The 21,920-nt window shown below is 44.6% G+C and overlaps 1 long non-coding RNA gene across 1 annotated transcript in view; it reads left to right on the top strand.

Moving 5' to 3' along the window:
* LOC140076037 (uncharacterized) overlaps positions 1-11,648 on the top strand; it is a 34,118-nt gene extending 22,470 nt beyond the window's left edge. The window contains exons 2-3 of the long non-coding RNA XR_011849502.1: positions 6,203-6,398; positions 11,348-11,648. This is a non-coding gene — a long non-coding RNA (uncharacterized lncRNA). The remainder of the gene's footprint in view (positions 1-6,202; positions 6,399-11,347) is intronic.
* Positions 11,649-21,920: the final 10,272 nt, after the last annotated feature.

Genomic DNA, 21,920 nt, shown 5'->3' with positions numbered 1-21,920 from the left:
TATGGGCACAGCACAGTACTACTACTCTTATCCTGTATATATGGGCACAGCACAGTACTACTACTCCTATCCTATATATATGGTTACAGCACAGTACTACTACTCCTATCCTGTATATATGGGCACAGCGCAGTACTACCACTCCTATCCTGTATATATGGGCACAGCACAGTACTACTACTCCTATCCTGTATATATGGTTACAGCACAGTACTAATACTCCTATCCTGTATATATGGGCACAGCGCAGTACTACCACTCCTATCCTGTATATATGAGCACAGCACAGTACTACTACTCTTATCCTATATATATGGGCACAGCAAAGTAATACTACTCCTATCCTATATATATGGGCACAGCACAGTACTACTACTCCTATCCTGTATATATGGGCACAGCGCAGTACTACCACTCCTATCCTGTATATATGGGCACAGCACAGTACTACTACTCCTATCCTGTATATATGGTTACAGCACAGTACTACTACTCTTATCCTGTATATATGAGCACAGCACAGTACTACTACTCTTATCCTATATATATGGGCACAGCACAGTACTTCTACTCTTATCCTGTATATATGGTTACAGCACAGTACTACTACTCCTATCCTATATATATGGGCACAGCACAGTACTACTACTCCTATCCTGTATATATGGGTACAGCACAGTACTACTACTCCTATCCTGTATATATGAGCACAGCACAGTACTACTACTCTTATCCTATATATATGGGCACAGCACAGTACTACTACTCCTATCCTGTATATATGAGCACAGCACAGTACTACTACTCTTATCCTATATATATGGGCACAGCACAGTACTACTACTCCTATCCTGTATATATGGGAACAGCACAGTACTACTACTCTTATCCTATATATATGGGCACAGCACAGTACTACTACTCTTATCCTGTATATATGAGCACAGCACAGTACTACTACTCTTATCCTATATATATGGGCACAGCACAGTACTTCTACTCTTATCCTGTATATATGGTTACAGCACAGTACTACTACTCCTATCCTATATATATGGGCACAGCACAGTACTACTACTCCTATCCTGTATATATGGGTACAGCACAGTACTACTACTCCTATCCTGTATATATGAGCACAGCACAGTACTACTACTCTTATCCTATATATATGGGCACAGCACAGTACTACTACTCCTATCCTGTATATATGAGCACAGCACAGTACTACTACTCTTATCCTATATATATGGGCACAGCACAGTACTACTACTCCTATCCTGTATATATGGGAACAGCACAGTACTACTACTCTTATCCTATATATATGGGCACAGCACAGTACTACTACTCTTATCCTGTATATATGAGCACAGCACAGTACTACTACTCTTATCCTATATATATGGGCACAGCACAGTACTTCTACTCCTATCCTGTATATATGGGCACAGCACAGTACTACTACTCCTATCTTGTATATATCAGCACAGCACAGTACTACTACTCTTATCCTATATATATGGGCACAGCACAGTACTACTACTCCTATCCTGTATATATGGGCACAGCACAGTACTACTACTCCTATCCTTTATATATGAGCACAGCACAGTACTACTACTCTTATCCTATATATATGGGCACAGCACAGTACTACTACTCTTATCCTGTATATATGAGCACAGCACAGTACTACTACTCTTATCCTATATATATGGGCACAGCACAGTACTTCTACTCTTATCCTGTATATATGGGCACAGCACAGTACTACTACTCCTATCCTATATATATGGGCACAGCACAGTACTACTACTCCTATCCTGTATATATGGGTACAGCACAGTACTACTACTCCTATCCTGTATATATGAGCACAGCACAGTACTACTACTCTTATCCTATATATATGGGCACAGCACAGTACTACTACTCCTATCCTGTATATATGAGCACAGCACAGTACTACTACTCTTATCCTATATATATGGGCACAGCACAGTACTACTACTCCTATCCTGTATATATGGGCACAGCACAGTACTACTACTCTTATCCTATATATATGGGCACAGCACAGTACTACTACTCTTATCCTGTATATATGAGCACAGCAAAGTACTACTACTCTTATCCTGTATATATGGGCACAGCACAGTACTTCTACTCCTATCCTGTATATATGGGTACAGCACAGTACTACTACTCTTATCCTATATATATGGGCACAGCACAGTACTACTACTCCTATCCTGTATATATGGGAACAGCACAGTACTACTACTCTTATCCTATATATATGGGCACAGCACAGTACTACTACTCTTATCCTGTATATATGAGCACAGCACAGTACTACTACTCTTATCCTATATATATGGGCACAGCACAGTACTTCTACTCCTATCCTGTATATATGGGTACAGCACAGTACTACTACTCCTATCTTGTATATATCAGCACAGCACAGTACTACTACTCTTATCCTATATATATGGGCACAGCACAGTACTACTACTCCTATCCTGTATATATGGGCACAGCACAGTACTACTACTCCTATCCTGTATATATGAGCACAGCACAGTACTACTACTCTTATCCTATATATATATGGGCACAGCACAGTACTACTACTCTTATCCTGTATATATGAGCACAGCACAGTACTACTACTCTTATCCTATATATATGGGCACAGCACAGTACTTCTACTCTTATCCTGTATATATGGGCACAGCACAGTACTACTACTCCTATCCTATATATATGGGCACAGCACAGTACTACTACTCCTATCCTGTATATATGGGTACAGCACAGTACTACTACTCCTATCCTGTATATATGAGCACAGCACAGTACTACTACTCTTATCCTATATATATGGGCACAGCACAGTACTACTACTCCTATCCTGTATATATGAGCACAGCACAGTACTACTACTCTTATCCTATATATATGGGCACAGCACAGTACTACTACTCCTATCCTGTATATATGGGCACAGCACAGTACTACTACTCTTATCCTATATATATGGGCACAGCACAGTACTACTACTCTTATCCTGTATATATGAGCACAGCACAGTACTACTACTCTTATCCTGTATATATGGGCACAGCACAGTACTTCTACTCCTATCCTGTATATATGGGTACAGCACAGTACTACTACTCTTATCCTATATATATGGGCACAGCACAGTACTACTACTCCTATCCTGTATATATGGGAACAGCACAGTACTACTACTCTTATCCTATATATATGGGCACAGCACAGTACTACTACTCTTATCCTGTATATATGAGCACAGCACAGTACTACTACTCTTATCCTATATATATGGGCACAGCACAGTACTTCTACTCCTATCCTGTATATATGGGTACAGCACAGTACTACTACTCCTATCTTGTATATATCAGCACAGCACAGTACTACTACTCTTATCCTATATATATGGGCACAGCACAGTACTACTACTCCTATCCTGTATATATGGGAACAGCACAGTACTACTACTCCTATCCTGTATATATGAGCACAGCACAGTACTACTACTCTTATCCTATATATATGGGCACAGCACAGTACTACTACTCTTATCCTGTATATATGAGCACAGCACAGTACTACTACTCTTATCCTATATATATGGGCACAGCACAGTACTACTACTCCTATCCTGTATATATGGGCACAGCACAGTACTACTACTCTTATCCTATATATATGGGCACAGCACAGTACTACTACTCCTATCCTGTATATATGAGCACAGCACAGTACTACTACTCTTATCCTGTATATATGGGCACAGCACAGTACTTCTACTCCTATCCTGTATATATGGGTACAGCACAGTACTTCTACTCCTATCCTGTATATATGGGTACAGCACAGTACTACTACTCCTATCTTGTATATATCAGCACAGCACAGTACTACTACTCCTATCCTGCTACTACTCTTAGCTTATATATGGGAACTGCACTGTACAAACATTTAGGGGGTTGTAAGGACACATCTCAGCTCTGCGACATCTCCATATAACAATCTCAGCTCTGCTACATACAGCCCTGTACTGTCTCCAGTATATGCACCAGAAGTCCTTGTCCTATAGAAGTGATGTAGTAGATTAACCAGTCGATGCCCAGTGATAACACAATCCATCTTATCAATGTTCCTATAGACAGACACCATCCTGAGAAGAGTAAGGAAATCTATTGATTATGATATAGTGAATTATTAATGACATTCCCAATTACACCAGAGGTATTTATAGCGCTGCAGGAATACACCGGGCGCAGCACAGACCCCACTATCCTGCTACATGTAGCTGCACTCAGGACCCACTATATATATATATATATATATATATATATATATATATATAAAATTCAAGAAAATAGCAGCACAGTCACTTTGAAAAAATTGAACTATGGGTGCTATCCTGCACTCTCCCCATGCAGAGTCCACGAAGTATAAAGATGAAAAAACGGCAGCACTCCATATAGTGAAAACAAATGTGGTTTTTATTCCACCTCGTGCGACGTTTCGGCTGTTTCCCAGCCTTTGTCAAGCCAATTGTGTCATGTTATACAGAGATATTTATAGTCACATAGTGATGACATCTTAATATTAGTAAACAAACATAAGTGATCAACATATAAATATAATACAGTACATATTCTAAGTAAAACATATAGATTCACCTTAGTGCAGCGGTATTGCTCATAACCGATCGTATAATCATTACATAAAAATTACAGATAGTATAAGGAAAGTGCTCTAATGGTTCACCTGTATAGGTACCTCCTCCTGGTGTAGTCAAACACATGGACGCTGTTCGCGTCTTCAAGGCGCTACTGCGCATGTCTGTGAAAAGTCAAGGAGAGCAGATGCTGTAATGCGCACAAGCATAGCGGCATTAGGAAACGCCATCTTGGAAAAGGGTATGTGCCAACACAGCTAATAGTTCTCATAAAGCATAGAAAAGACCTGACTGGCATAGAATCACTGCTTGTTCTCCTAGTAGCTATCCTTGTGGCAGACTATAGAAGAGTGTGACAATAACATTATGTCGCAGCATACCAAATCGTGGGTCATAGTTAGATATGTTCTGTGTGACAGTGGTACCGTAATCATAGTACCAGGCTAGTAACTTGCTAACCACAGAGTGTGGGCTACCTAGACATGTCAAAAAGACTATAGAGAATACCACCAAAGTATGTGGGTTACAGGCCTCAGGTACTACCCATTGATGGGCAGATCCCAAGTTTGTATGGAGTATGTGCAGGTCCTTAGTGGAAATGTATCCATCCCCTACCAAGGGCACCGCGAGTGACTCCCCCACTAGTGGAAAAACTGAAAAAAGCCCTAGCGGTTAGACAAGTACCTATATGCGAACAGAACTATAGTGCTGCTATAGGTGAGTATTATCACTATGTTTGACTACACCAGGAGGAGGTACCTATACAGGTGAACCATTAGAGCACTTTCCTTATACTATCTGTAATTTTTATGTAATGATTATACGATCGGTTATGAGCAATACCGCTGCACTAAGGTGAATCTATATGTTTTACTTATACATTGGACCACAATAGAATATGCACTGTATTATATGTATATGTTGATCACTTATGTTTGTTTACTAATATTATGATGTCATCACTATGTGACTATAAATATCTCTGTATAACATGACACAATTGGCTTGACAAAGGCTGGGAAACAGCCGAAACGTCGCACGAGGTGGAATAAAAACCACATTTGTTTTCACTATATGGAGTGCTGCCGTTTTTTCATATATATATATATATATATATATATATATATATATATATATATATATGTGACACATTCTGGACTGCTCCTGAAAGTTCCATTAACCAGAGGGCAGTTATTCTTTTATTCTAGCGCCCCCTGCAGTCAGAATCCATCTGACATTTACAGTGCAGATCCTGTTTCGGCTCTCGTTTCCTCCTGGCTGGTTCTGGTTCTGTCACTCACCCCCCCCCCCCCCCCCCCAAGTACCAGCCACAGCCGGGGAGCAGGTACAATAGTGAGACATGAAGCAATACTACAACTCCCAGCAGGTAATACTGGACCATAAGACACTGCTATAGGGGACTGTGCTGAGGTTAGTTTTTATATTGTATATTTTTTTTCTGACTTTTTGCAGAATCAGAGGATTGGGCTGTCACCCTGTGTGTGTGTCCTCTCCTTCCCGGATCACGGGCCGCACAGATGGCTCCAGCATCGCCTCGGTTTTGGCACAGCTGAGACCTTCATTACGAGAGAGAAGGCGGCTCACAGCACATTGACTAAAGGTTCTTCATGTTTACTCACCAGACTGATGACTGGCGGAATGGACTGAGGTCGGTAACAAGGTGGATCCGTAAATCACGACAAATGTCCCCCAGACAATGGCGCAGCCATATGACACTATATACTATAGATCTGGGCTAATTCACAAAACCTGAATAGAACTACAAATTACTTAACTCCCAAAAATAAAAATTGTCCTGCCATAAACTGCCACTAGGGGGAGCACATTGTCTTCCGGCATCACCTGTATGATATATGATATGATACAATACATTCTATGCATATATAATACCTGTACGTGTGCATCACACTGTCCAAGCAAAGCAGGATTCATGATCCTAAGCCCTCCATAGACCACACAGCCCTACATAGACCGCGCCGCCCTCCATAGACCGTGCAGCCCTCCATAGACCGAGCAGCCCTCCATAGACCGCACAGCCCTCCATAGACCGCGCAGCCCTCCATAGACCACAAAGCCCTCCATAGACCGCGCAGTTCTCTATAGCCCGTGCGGCCCTCCATAGACCGTGCAGCCCTCCATAGACCACACAGCCCTCCATAGACCACGCAGCCCTCCATAGATCGTGCAGTTCTCCATAGATTGCGCAGCCCTCCATAGACCTCGCAGCCCTCCATAGACTGTGCGACCCTCCATAGACCACGCAGCCCTCCATAGATGGTGCGGCCCTCCATAGACCGTGCAGTTCTCCATAGATCGCGCAGCCCTCCATAGAACGAGCAGCCCTCCATAGACCACACAGCCCTCCATAGAACGAGCAGCCCTCCATAGACCGTGCAGCTCTCCATAGACCGTGCAGTTCTCCATAGATTGCGCAGCCCTCCATAGACCGCGCAGCCCTCCATAGAACGCGCAGGCCTGCCATAGACCGCGCAGCCCTCCATAGACCGCGCAGCCCTGCCATAGACCGCGCAGCCCTCCATAGACCGCGCAGCCCTCCATAGAACGCGCAGCCCTCCATAGACCGTGCAGCCCTCCATAGACCACGCAGCCCTCCATAGACCGCGCAGCCCTCCACAGACCACGCAGCCCTCCACAGACCGCACCTCCCTCCATAGACCGTGCAGGCCTGCCATAGACCGTGCAGCCCTCCATAGACCGCGCAGCCCTCCATAGAACGCGCAGCCCTCCATAGACCGCGCAGCCCTGCCATAGACCGCGCAGCCCTCCATAGACCGCGCAGCCCTCCATAGACCGCGCAGCCCTCCATAGACCGTGCAGCCCTCCATAGACCACACAGCCCTCCACAGACCGCGCAGCCCTCCATAGACCGCGCAGCCCTCCATAGACCGCGCAGCCCTACATAGACCGCGCAGCCCTACATAGACCGCGCAGCCCTACATAGACCGCGCAGCCCTCCATAGACCGTGCAGCCCTCCATAGACTGAGCAGCCCTCCATAGACCGCGCAGCCCTACATCGACCGCGCAGGCCTACATAGACCACGCAGCCCTCCATAGACCGCGCAGCCCTCCATAGACCGTGCAGCCCTCCATAGACCGAGCAGCCCTCCATAGACCGCACAGCCCTCCAAAGACCGCGCAGCCCTCCATAGACCACAAAGCCCTCCATAGACCGCGCAGCTCTCTATAGCCCGTGCGGCCCTCCATAGACCGTGCAGCCCTCCATAGACCACACAGCCCTCCATAGACCACGCAGCCCTCCATAGATCGTGCAGTTCTCCATAGATCGCACAGCCCTCCATAGACCGCGCAGCCCTCCATAGACCACAAAGCCCTCCATAGACCGCGCAGCTCTCTATAGCCCGTGCGGCCCTCCATAGACCGTGCAGCCCTCCATAGACCACACAGCCCTCCATAGACCACGCAGCCCTCCATACATCGTGCAGTTCTCCATAGATCGCGCAGCCCTCCATAGACCTCGCAGCCCTCCATAGACTGCGCGACCCTCCATAGACCACGCAGCCCTCCATAGATGGTGCGGCCCTCCATAGACCGTGCAGTTCTCCATAGATCGCGCAGCCCTCCATAGAACGAGCAGCCCTCCATAGACCGTGCAGCTCTCCATAGACCGTGCAGTTCTCCATAGACCGCGCAGCCCTCCATAGACCGCGCAGCCCTCCATAGAACGCGCAGCCCTCCATAGAACGCGCAGCCCTCCATAGACCGCACAGCCCTCCATAGACCGGGCGGCCCTCCATAGACCACACATCCCTCCATAGACCGTGCATGCCCTCCATAGACCGTGCAGCCCTCCATAGACCACACAGCCCTCCATAGACCACACAGCCCTCCATAGACCACACAGCCCTCCATAGACCGTGCAGTTCTCCATGGATCGCGCAGCCCTCCATAGAACGGGCAGCCCTCCATAGACCGTGCAGCTCTCCATAGACCGTGCAGTTCTCCATAGATCGCGCAGCCCTCCATAGAACGCGCAGCCCTCCATAGACCGCACAGCCCTCCATAGACCGGGCGGCCCTCCATAGACCGGGCGGCCCTCCATAGACCACACATCCCTCCATAGACCGTGCAGCCCTCCATAGACCGTGCAGCCCTCCATAGACCACACATCCCTCCATAGACCGTGCAGCCCTCCATAGACCACACATCCCTCCATAGACCGTGCAGCCCTCCATAGACCGTGCAGCCCTCCATAGACCACACAGCCCTCCATAGACCACACAGCCCTCCATAGACCGCTCGGCCCTCCATAGACAGTGCAGCTTTCCATAGACCACTCTGCCCTCAATAGACCGCGCTGCCCTCCATAGACCGCGCAGCCCTACATAGACCGCGCAGCCCTCCATAGATCGCTCGTCCCTCCATAGATCGCGCCGCCCTCTATAGACCGCGCAGCCCTCCATAGACCGCGCAGCCCTCCATAGACCGCGCAGCCCTCCATAGACCGCACAGCCATCCATAGACCGCACAGCCCTCCATAGACCGCACAGCCATCCATAGACTGCGCAGCCCTCCATAGACCGCGCAGCCCTCCATAGACCTCACAACCCTCCATAGACTGCGTAGCCCTCCATACACCGTGCCACCCTCCATAGACCGCGCCTCCCTTGCTACGAGGCGAGACACTTACGCTACAAGGTCACGCTGAAGGGTTTCCCGGGCTAATCACAGCATTATTGTGTTTCACAGTTCGGATGAATCAATAAATCGCCACCTCCCGTATCCTGAGGATAGACGCTCCGCGCCCTCCGTCCCCCGTGTGCACATCAGGAATTTATTCTCCATAAAAAAAATCCCTGACGTCAAGAAACAAACTTAGCGTCCACTGCACGGCTTCTGGGCTCCGCTAATTAGGGAACGGTTGTCCGGTCGCTGTGGGATGTGTGTTCCTTGGTAAATTTTGGGAAGTTTAGTAGCTGGCGGCTGCGGGGTCATTTGCTTTGTACCTTGCAGGACGTTTTGTGCTCGTTTTTACAGCACTTAAATGCAGCGCTATAAAGCCGAGAAGTAATTGGGGGCAAAATAACCAAAAAAACAAGCGGAGCTCTCGGCAATTATAATCAATACAAACCCCAGGACATTGGGAAACATAAGGAGGAACATTTTAACACATAAAAAAAAAACATGGAGGTCTGTACCAAGTGGAAAGTTATTGCACAAATTTATACTGGTTATTATGGACACATTTAAAGGGGTTTTCCAGCCTGATAATATTAAAGTCCAAAGCATTGAGTATTGGGAATCCAACATGCTCAGTGCAGACCTATACTATGATCAGAGCAGAAAGCTCCAATTGTAGTATGAGACATCTGAACGGTGGGAATGCGAAACTCATCAGTCATCAGTTTGATGGGGGTGTTTCCTCACACTGCTGTTCTCTGTGCTCTCTGCAGCTAGTGTTAGGTATTGGCCCTGGAGATCTGTGAAACCATACGTTAGTGTATAGCAGAAGGGCCACATAAATATTCCAGGATTTTAGCTTCTCTAAATGCTCTTGGCACAGGTCCTCACACTGCTATGATCTGTGCTCTCCGCAGCCAATGTTAGGTATTGGATCTGGAGCGATGTGTAACTATACCTTTGAGTGTGGTGTCAGTAGCAGCAGGACTGTCAAATATGGATTTATATTTCAGGATTGTAGCTTCTCTAGGTGCACAGGGGGCATTTCCTCACACTGCTGTGATCTTTGCAAACAACGTTAGGCATTAGCCCTGGAACAGCGGCGTGACTACAGGGTTAGTAGCAATAGCAGCCGCAGTAGTTCCGGGAACTGAGGTATTGGGTGCGTATATGCTGTGTGTGTCTATTCTGTATTGTATGTACGTGTGTATGTATGAATTTGCGGTATATATGTGTGTGTATATGTGATGTGTATATGCTGCATGGGTGTATATGGTACTGTATGTGTGTGTACATGCTGTATGTATATGAGGTGTGTATATACTTTATGTGTGTGTATGTGGTGTGTATATGCTGTATGTGTATTAAATGTGTATATAAATGTGTGTGATCATATACTTTCCCCAAATATAAGTGTATAGGGGCCCCATGCAGAAGTCTGCTGTGGGGCCCTGCCTCTCCTAGTTACGCCTCTGCCCTGGAGATCTGTATAATTATACCCTTCTGGGTGTTGTTTGTAGAATTTAGAAGAAAACTGATTTATATTCTAAGATAGAAACTTCTCCAAGTGCTCTAGGAGCATCTCCTCACACTGCTGTGCTCTGTGCATTAAGCTGCTCCTCTTCTACACTTTGATGCACAGATTTAATATTTACTTACCAGGAGCCTTCCTACAGCTTTTACTCAGAGCTGAGGAGAGGGGTTGATCCATGCAGAGAGCTAAGAACACAGCAGTGTGAGGAATCCCCCACCACCACCATATGGAGATGCTACAATCCTGTTGCTGTTACTAACTAAACCTCATCCTCTGACATCACATCTCTCTTCATCGTGGAAGAAAAAGCAGTATTTTTTAGATTGTCTCTTTAAATACATCCCTGATGCTCTACTTTTATGTGTTTTCCTGCGCCTCTGATGTGTAATATCTGATTGCATAGGGATATTTCACACAGTTCAAGACCTCGTGTACAAAGAGGAGGCAAGTCACCACCCGAGAACCTCATCAAAGCCCGAAAACCTCCCGCTGACATCTGAAAAACCTATCGAGTCTGAGGAGCCAGCTTCAATCATCAGAAATATGAAAGACACAGAAATGGTGCTCGCCAATGGTTTCTCTATTATAAGGTTTTCAGGAAAAATCGGACAGTTTCCCAGGAAAATATAAGGTTGACATTGTAGAATCTTACAGTGATGACTCCCTGTTTGTTGCCAATTAAAACTTAATTAATAATAAACCTATCAAAGAAATGTTTAAAATATTGGGGCACATTTACTTACCCGGTCCATTCGCGATCCAGCGGCGCGTTCTCTGCGCTGGATTCGGGTCCGGCCGGGATTTATTAAGGTAGTTCCTCCGCCGTCCACCAGGTGGCGCTGCTGCGCTGAAAAGCATCGGAACGCGCTGGAGTTCACCAGCTCGGGCTGAGTGAAGGTAAGTGCAAGCTCCGCAACAGATTTTTTGTTTTAAATGCGGCGGTTTTTCCGAATCCGTCAGGTTTTCGTTCGGCCACGCCCCCCGATTTCCGTCGTGTGCATGCCGGCGCCAATGCGCCACAATCCGATCCCGTGCGCCAAAATCCCGGGGCAATTCAGGGGAAATCGGCGCAAATCGGAAATATTCGGGTAACACGTCGGGAAAACGCGAATCAGGCCCTTAGTGAATGTCTACGGTCACCGAGCCAATCACTGGTCAGAACAAAGACTTCCTGTTATGTTAGATGATGCCCAGGAAGTTGATTACAGTAGAAACCAGAAACTGGAGTGCTGAGGCTGCTGGACCCAAGGCTTGAGGAGAGGGTGATAAATAAACCCCAGAGAGTGCAAAGTTAGATGCAAAGTCTTAAAGGGATTTTTCAGGAATCGGAATAAGGGGTAACCAAATGTACTGACCTTGCTCTGGCTCCTGGTTATAGCGCTGACTTCTGGTCTTTGGTTCAGCTGGAAGAGAAAGTGACGTAAAGAAAGTGTCCTCTTGGGCCACTGTTTGGGCAAAGTGGGTCTAGAAAATCGTAGGAAAGCGGAACTAACCTGGGTCACTGAAGAACTGGGAAGATTCACAGAAAACACCTTTAAACTGTGCCACATATTTCACTGTCTTAGGCTACATTCACACACACGTATGGGGGACTGGGGGACGTACATACGGCGGGTATATAAAGTGTATATACGCCCCCCATACATGGCAATGGACGCACAGCGCCCTACAGGAGCGGCACAGTGACATCTATCTTTCTCCCGTAATATGGTGCCACGGCCATATATCACTATGGAGAGGGGCGGGGGTGAGCAGCGATCCTCCTCTCCCTGCTGCCGGTGTGCGCCCACTATACTACGGTACAGCGGACAAGATCTGTGTGAATATAGACTTAGGCTACATTCACACTGCCGTATGTGGGATGTATATACAGCCAACGTATATATGCCATATACACGTCCCCCAGAGACGGCAAAGGGCACACGGCGCCATACGCCATGCTACGTTACGGTGGGCACACAGTAGTGTGAATATAGCCTAATACTGATAGCACGTTTAACAATGACTAATCCAACTTTGCATCTCTTATGTTGTGGCTTAGTTTACCCCAGAAAAATGCTCCAAAAAAAATGTGCACTCTGTTGGAGCAGTGCAGGGGGCGCCAGAGTCATGAAGAACATGCACAAGAAATCCTGAAGCTGGCGCCCCCTGCACACTGCACAGGTAACTGCACATAGTACACACTGCACTGTTCTTAGTAAAGTTGCCGGTGTGTATTCGCACCATGCACCACATTTACGTTGGCATGTCCAACATAATTGTGGCGCATGCTTGTTAAACTGAGCTTTTTGCGCATGCAGCAGGTGCGCCAGATTAATGAAGACAGTGCACCAGTGTTCAATAATCTGGCACACTCTACTCATAGCAAATCAGGGGCAAGGCTACCTCCATGCTGGGGCAGATTTACCCATAATTCCCAATGCTTCACCGCAACTGGATCTTCTTTCTTCCAAGTAGTTCTGAGAGCGAAAAAAACTGGACCACGTGGAGGAGCAGGAGAGCAATGGTGGGAAGAGCCTCACCATGAGGTGGAATTCAGCATTAGGGTGGCCCCAAAATCAAGTATGATTGGGGACCCCCAAAATGCCAAATGGGGAATAACAGAGTCAGCAGCGCTGCTTAAAACCAAGGGGCGGAGTAGAGCATTTAGGGGACTCCAAGACACAACTTTGAATGGGAACCCCCAAAATGGCGAATAGTCCTGGAGGAGAAGAGCAGCATCAGGCAATGGGGCGTAACACCAAGGGCTCTTAAGATGCCCCATCCACCTCCATGTGTCCCGGCACATACATTTCCTCGCCCTTATTGCTATTCCGTGTGCTTCTCCTGTTCACTAATGACTGTGCCTGTTTCTTTTTTTCCGTTACATGAGAAAATTGGATTTAATTGATTTATTTTGTCCACCTTCTTTCTGATTGTGTTTACCGTCTACAAGAAAATCACCTCCTGCCCGAAAGTCACAATTAAATTGGTCCTCCGCATGGAATAATGCTGAGAATGGTTAATATTTCTCTTCACTTGCAGATATAGATTTACATTGAAAATGTTCGCGGATCATTGGTTCCCAGTGGTGTGTGCCTACAGGCCGGGACTTAAGCCTGCCAAAAGGACATACTTAATGGATATATCTAAGGCTTACATGAGAGGGGGGGGGCCCGGGGCATGGAGCAAGCCAGGGCCCATTATGGTGCCACATTGTGTAACCGGGTGGACATTGATGTTTGCTGCCACCTCCACATCCTCTTCATGACTGTATGTACTGATGAAGGCAGTACTACTATTCCTTCAAATACAGACATGGAGGTAGCACTATCTGTGCTTACAAAGATGGACATATAGGCAGCACTATCTGTATTTACCTCATTTTCAGGTAGAGACAGAAAAACAGTAAAGACTATACCTAAACAGCATTTAAAGTAATAAAAGTAGTAAATGCCTAAATCTGCATCAATTACAGAACACAGTACTATTTGTACCTTTACTATTTACAATTAGAGACAAGGAAACAGTACTATCTTTACCTGAATCGTATAAGGTGAGAGCCATATGAACCTACCTAAATTACAAGTAGAGACTGCATGACAGAACTATTTGTACATACATCATTTAAAGGTAGAAACAATCAGGTGGTACTATCTGTACTTTGCGAGAAAGAGACCCGAATACAGTACTATTTGTGCTTGAATCATACACTGTGAAAGTCATAGAAGCAGTGTATTATCTTTGCCTACATATAAGAGTTAAGAAGACATAATTTTGGGTGTACAGTACTATCTGTGTCTACATATTAGAGAGAAGAAGACATCATTAAGTGTGTACAGTGTTCTATTTGTGCCTACATATTAGAGATAAGGAGCCAACATTAAAGGTGTACAGTACCATCTCTGCCTACATATTAGAAACAAGAAGACATTATTATGGTGAACAGTACACTATCTGTGCCTACATATTAAAGACATGGACATCTCAGTACAGGTGTACAGTACTATCTGTGCCTACATATTAAAGACAATGAGATATCTGTACAGGTGTACAGTACTATCTGTGCCTACATATTAAAGACAAGGAGACATCAGTACAGGTGTACAGTACTATCTGTGCCTACATATTAAAGACAATGACATATCAGTACAGGTGTACAGTACTATCTGTGCCTACATATTAAAGACAAGGAGATATCAGTACAGGTGTACAGTACTACCTGTGCCTACATATTAAAGACAAGGAGACATCAGTACAGGTGTAGAGCACTATCTGTGCTCACATATTAGAGACATAATTATGGGAAGAAACAAGGTACTATCTGTACCTGCAACAATTGTAGGGAGAGACATGAATACAGTAGGTTTGATACCCATATCAATTAGAAGGAAAGACATGAAGCCATAATATTTTCTAGACTGCATTGATTATAGGAGACTATAACATTTTACCTATACATTCACCCTTTACCATTTATTCTACCATTTTTACCATTTATGAGAAAAGACAAGGAGACATCATTTACAGAAAGAAACAAGGAGATAGTACTACCTGTACCTAGACCATTTACAGGAAGTAACAAGGAGACAGTACTACCTGTACCTAGACCATTTACAGGAAATAACAAGGAGACATTACTACCTGTACCTACACCATTTACAGGAAGAAACACGAAGACAGTATTACCTGTACCTAGACCATTTATAGGAAGAAACAAGGAGACACTACTACCTGTACCTAGACCATTTACAGGAAGAAACAAGGAGACACTACTACCTGTACCTAGACCATTTACAGGAAGAAACAAAAAGACACTACTACCTGCACCTACACTGTTTACAGGAAGAAACAAGGAGACTGTACTACCTGTACCTACACCATTTACAGGAAGAAACACGAAGACAGTATTACCTGTACCTAGACCATTTATAGGAAGAAACAAGGAGACACTACTACCTGTACCTAGACCATTTACGGGAAGAAACAAAAAGACACTACTACCTGTAGCTAGACCATTTACAGGAAGTAACAAGGAGACAGTACTACCTGTACCTACACCATTTACAGGAAATAACAAGGAGACACTACTACCTGTACCTACACCATTTACAGGAAATAACAAGGAGATAGTACTACCTGTACCTAGACCATTTACAGGAATAAACAAGGAGACACTACTATCTGCACCTACACCATTTACGGGAAGTGACAAGGAGACACTACTACCTGCACCTACACCATTTACAGGAAGAAACAAGGAGACAGTACTATCTGTACCTATACCATTTACAGGAAGTAACAAGGAGACAGTACTACCTGTACCTACACCATTTACAGGAAATAACAAGGAGACACTACTACATGTAGTTAGACCATTTACAGGAAGAAACAAGGAGACACTACTACATGTAGTTAGACCATTTACAGGAAGAAACAACAAGACAGTACTACCTGTACCTACACTGTTTACAGGAAGAAACAAGGAGACACTACTATCTGTACCTACACCATTTACGGGAAGAAACAAAAAGACACTACTACCTGTACCTACACCATTTACAGGAAGTAACAAGGAGACAGTACTACCTGTACCTACACCATTTACAGGAAATAACAAGGAGACACTACTACCTGTACCTACACCATTTACAGGAAATAACAAGGAGATAGTACTACCTGTACCTAGACCATTTACAGGAAGAAACAAGGAGACACTACTACCTGCACCTACACCATTTACAGGAAGAAACAAGGAGACAGTACTATCTGTACCTATACCATTTACAGGAAGTAACAAGGAGACAGTACTACCTGTACCTACACCATTTACAGGAAATAACAAGGAGACACTACTACCTGTACCTACACCATTTACAGGAAATAACAAGGAGATAGTACTACCTGTACCTACACCATTTACAGGAAATAACAAGGAGACACTACTACCTGTACCTACACCATTTACAGGAAATAACAAGGAGATAGTACTACCTGTACCTACACCATTTACAGGAAGAAACAAGGAGACACTACTACATGTAGTTAGACCATTTACAGGAAGAAACAAGGAGACACTACTACATGTAGTTAGACCATTTACAGGAAGAAACAACAAGACAGTACTACCTGTACCTACACTGTTTACAGGAAGAAACAAGGAGACACTACTATCTGTACCTACACCATTTACGGGAAGAAACAAAAAGACACTACTACCTGTACCTACACCATTTACAGGAAGTAACAAGGAGACAGTACTACCTGTACCTACACCATTTACAGGAAATAACAAGGAGACACTACTACCTGTACCTACACCATTTACAGGAAATAACAAGGAGATAGTACTACCTGTACCTAGACCATTTACAGGAAGAAACAAGGAGACACTACTATCTGCACCTACACCATTTACGGGAAGTGACAAGGAGACACTACTACCTGCACCTACACCATTTACAGGAAGAAACAAGGAGACAGTACTATCTGTACCTATACCATTTACAGGAAGTAACAAGGAGACAGTACTACCTGTACCTACACCATTTACAGGAAATAACAAGGAGACACTACTACCTGTACCTACACCATTTACAGGAAATAACAAGGAGATAGTACTACCTGTACCTACACCATTTACAGGAAATAACAAGGAGACACTACTACCTGTACCTACACCATTTACAGGAAATAACAAGGAGATAGTACTACCTGTACCTACACCATTTACAGGAAGAAACAAGGAGACACTACTACATGTAGTTAGACCATTTACAGGAAGAAACAAGGAGACACTACTACATGTAGTTAGACCATTTACAGGAAGAAACAACAAGACAGTACTACCTGTACCTACACTGTTTACAGGAAGAAACAAGGAGACACTACTATCTGTACCTACACCATTTACGGGAAGAAACAAAAAGACACTACTACCTGTACCTACACCATTTACAGGAAGTAACAAGGAGACAGTACTACCTGTACCTACACCATTTACAGGAAATAACAAGGAGACACTACTACCTGTACCTACACCATTTACAGGAAATAACAAGGAGATAGTACTACCTGTACCTAGACCATTTACAGGAAGAAACAAGGAGACACTACTATCTGCACCTACACCATTTACGGGAAGTGACAAGGAGACACTACTACCTGCACCTACACCATTTACAGGAAGAAACAAGGAGACAGTACTATCTGTACCTATACCATTTACAGGAAGTAACAAGGAGACAGTACTACCTGTACCTACACCATTTACAGGAAATAACAAGGAGACACTACTACCTGTACCTACACCATTTACAGGAAATAACAAGGAGATAGTACTACCTGTACCTACACCATTTACAGGAAATAACAAGGAGACACTACTACCTGTACCTACACCATTTACAGGAAATAACAAGGAGATAGTACTACCTGTACCTACACCATTTACAGGAAGAAACAAGGAGACACTACTACATGTAGTTAGACCATTTACAGGAAGAAACAAGGAGACACTACTACATGTAGTTAGACCATTTACAGGAAGAAACAACAAGACAGTACTACCTGTACCTACACTGTTTACAGGAAGAAACAAGGAGACACTACTATCTGTACCTACACCATTTACGGGAAGAAACAAAAAGACACTACTACCTGTACCTACACCATTTACAGGAAGTAACAAGGAGACAGTACTACCTGTACCTACACCATTTACAGGAAATAACAAGGAGACACTACTACCTGTACCTACACCATTTACAGGAAATAACAAGGAGATAGTACTACCTGTACCTAGACCATTTACAGGAAGAAACAAGGAGACACTACTATCTGCACCTACACCATTTACGGGAAGTGACAAGGAGACACTACTACCTGCACCTACACCATTTACAGGAAGAAACAAGGAGACAGTACTATCTGTACCTATACCATTTACAGGAAGTAACAAGGAGACAGTACTACCTGTACCTACACCATTTACAGGAAATAACAAGGAGACACTACTACCTGTACCTACACCATTTACAGGAAATAACAAGGAGATTGTACTACCTGTACTTACACCATTTACAGGAAATAACAAGGAGACACTACTACCTGTACCTACACCATTTACAGGAAGAAACAAGGAGACAGTACTATCTGTACCTACACCATTTACAGGAAGAAACAAGGAGACACTACTACATGTAGTTAGACCATTTACAGGAAGAAACAAGGAGACACTACTACATGTAGTTAGACCATTTACAGGAAGAAACAACAAGACAGTACTACCTGTACCTACACTGTTTACAGGAAGAAACAAGGAGACACTACTATCTGTACCTACACCATTTACGGGAAGAAACAAAAAGACACTACTACCTGTACCTACACCATTTACAGGAAGTAACAAGGAGACAGTACTACCTGTACCTACACCATTTACAGGAAATAACAAGGAGACACTACTACCTGTACCTACACCATTTACAGGAAATAACAAGGAGATAGTACTACCTGTACCTAGACCATTTACAGGAAGAAACAAGGAGACACTACTATCTGCACCTACACCATTTACGGGAAGTGACAAGGAGACACTACTACCTGCACCTACACCATTTACAGGAAGAAACAAGGAGACAGTACTATCTGTACCTATACCATTTACAGGAAGTAATAAGGAGACAGTACTACCTGTACCTACACCATTTACAGGAAATAACAAGGAGACACTACTACCTGTACCTACACCATTTACAGGAAATAACAAGGAGATTGTACTACCTGTACTTACACCATTTACGGGAAGTGACAAGGAGACACTACTACCTGCACCTACACCATTTACAGGAAGAAACAAGGAGACAGTACTATCTGTACCTACATCATTTACAGGAAGAAACAAGGAGACAGTACTATCTGCACCTACACCATTTACAGGAAGTGACAAGGAGACACTACTACCTGTACCTACACCATTTACAGGAAGACACAAGAAGACACTACTACCTGTACCTACACCATTTACAGGAAGAAACAAGGAGACACTACTACCTGTACCTACACCATTTACAGGAAGAAACAAGAAGACACTACTACCTGTACCTACACCATTTACAGGAAGAAACAAGGAGACACTACTACCTGTACCTACACCATTTACAGGAAGAAACAAGAAGACACTACTACCTGTACCTACACCATTTACAGGAAGAAACAAGGAGACAGTACTACCTGTACATAGACTATTTACCGGAAGAAGCGAGGAAGCAGCACTATCTGTATTTATACCATTTACAGTTTAACTCAGGAAAAAGTGCTAATGTTTGTACATTTAAATCACTTTAAGGAAAAGACTAGGAAGGAGTAATAACTGCATCTAATACTCGTTCTGGAGAGACCTTCTATGACTAGGTGTTTTTATAATCCATCCTCTTCTAATCTCATGTATCCCACTGCATTCTCCTTTAGTCTGGTCCTTCATCTTAACCTTGTCCTGACTTTGTCCTTGCACCTAGGTCCAACATCCGACACCAGGCAGGACTCTGGGCTCATCTATGATTCAGAGCTCATCGCTGGCGCTATTATGTTACGAGCTGCTTTCCCACCACAGGAGCCCATCTCCATAGAGTCTCTTCTCTGGTCCATTTCACCTCAGTAACCCCCCGCAGTACGAGAGAACTTCTAGACAACATTGACCACAGTAATGGCAAATGCTAATATACCTAATGTCATAATCCGGACAATGGCGGGGGATGGGCTGACATTGGTCCTGTTGTACGATGCACTCGCTTGCACAGCAAAGTATTAACAGATGGAGGATGTGCAGACGGTTGGGTAGAGGATCCTTTATTTGTCCTAGGAGGTAAAGCTGGAAACGTTCTCTCATCACAAGTATTTTTCATCTTTTATTTCCAGCAGGGCCGCGGCGGAGAGACAAGATGAAGAAGATGAAAATCCGGCAGATTTTTCTTTTATTCTAAGCCTCTGTATCCGGTATTCCCAGAGGAACATGGCGGCGAGGTAGTAAAAGCAGACGTCCCTGTTATTCTTCCCCCTCACACCTTGGCGTAGTGTCCTATCCATCACAGCCGGAGGAGGCCGTATAACGCTGAGGAATGGCCTCCACTTTCCAAACATTTCCTACAAGGCAGGCGGTCCTATAAAGCATTTAAACGGGGGCATCACTCAGCCGCTCGTCTCGCCGCTCCCCATCCTCACGCGCATCCGCGTTCCATAAATTACTCCAAGTGCCGCAGCTATTACCGGATCTTAACGAAGAAATTATTGAGGATCCAAAAATTCCTGAAAGCTGAGATGCAACTTTTAAAAGGGACCTGACCACTTCTTATTCTGGCTTAGACCTCTTGGTGTATCCGCCGGGCGTCCAGGCTTTACCTGGCATAGTTTTGCTTAAAAACGTGCAACCATGCAGTAGTGAATATTCGCAGACTTTAAGAAAGGGCACAGGCGCGGGGCAGTGTGCGAGGAATTGTGATTAATTTAGTTCTTTAACACCAGGAAAACAGCATAGAAGAAATAGATTAGAGGAATATATCCCCCATAGATTATACTTTCCGATCTCAAGTGTCAGATGGGTGGAGCCAGGCTCCAGGACCACCCAGAGTTTAACAGGCATAAATGGTTGTAAAATATGGTAATTAGTCTATCTACTGTCAGAGGGGTGGTCCTTGGTTAAAACTGACAGCACTGCTCCGCCCCTCTGACAATAGGGGGAAGTAGTGAAAGGTCCCCTTTAAGGAACTTGTCCCTCTTTCCCCAGAGATCTGCTTTTCATATTTTTATGCAAATTAGATTGTAGGTGCACTGGGGGGGGGCCTCTCCTACATCTCCCACTTATTGTATAACTTTCTATGGGCTGGGTTTATACAAAGAAAAAAACCTGGTGTACTAGAAGGTTGCGAGACTACTGAGGGTGGGGTTAAGCTGGGAAGGGGGAGGGGCTTTAAAAGTATTATAAGAGTTTCCTGTCGTAG

The sequence above is a fragment of the Engystomops pustulosus genome, chromosome 8 (assembly GCF_040894005.1).
Source record: "Engystomops pustulosus chromosome 8, aEngPut4.maternal, whole genome shotgun sequence".
Lineage (NCBI taxonomy): Eukaryota > Metazoa > Chordata > Amphibia > Anura > Leptodactylidae > Engystomops > Engystomops pustulosus.
Note: the sequence above shows the minus strand (reverse complement) of the source record. Positions and strands in the feature narration are given on the sequence as shown.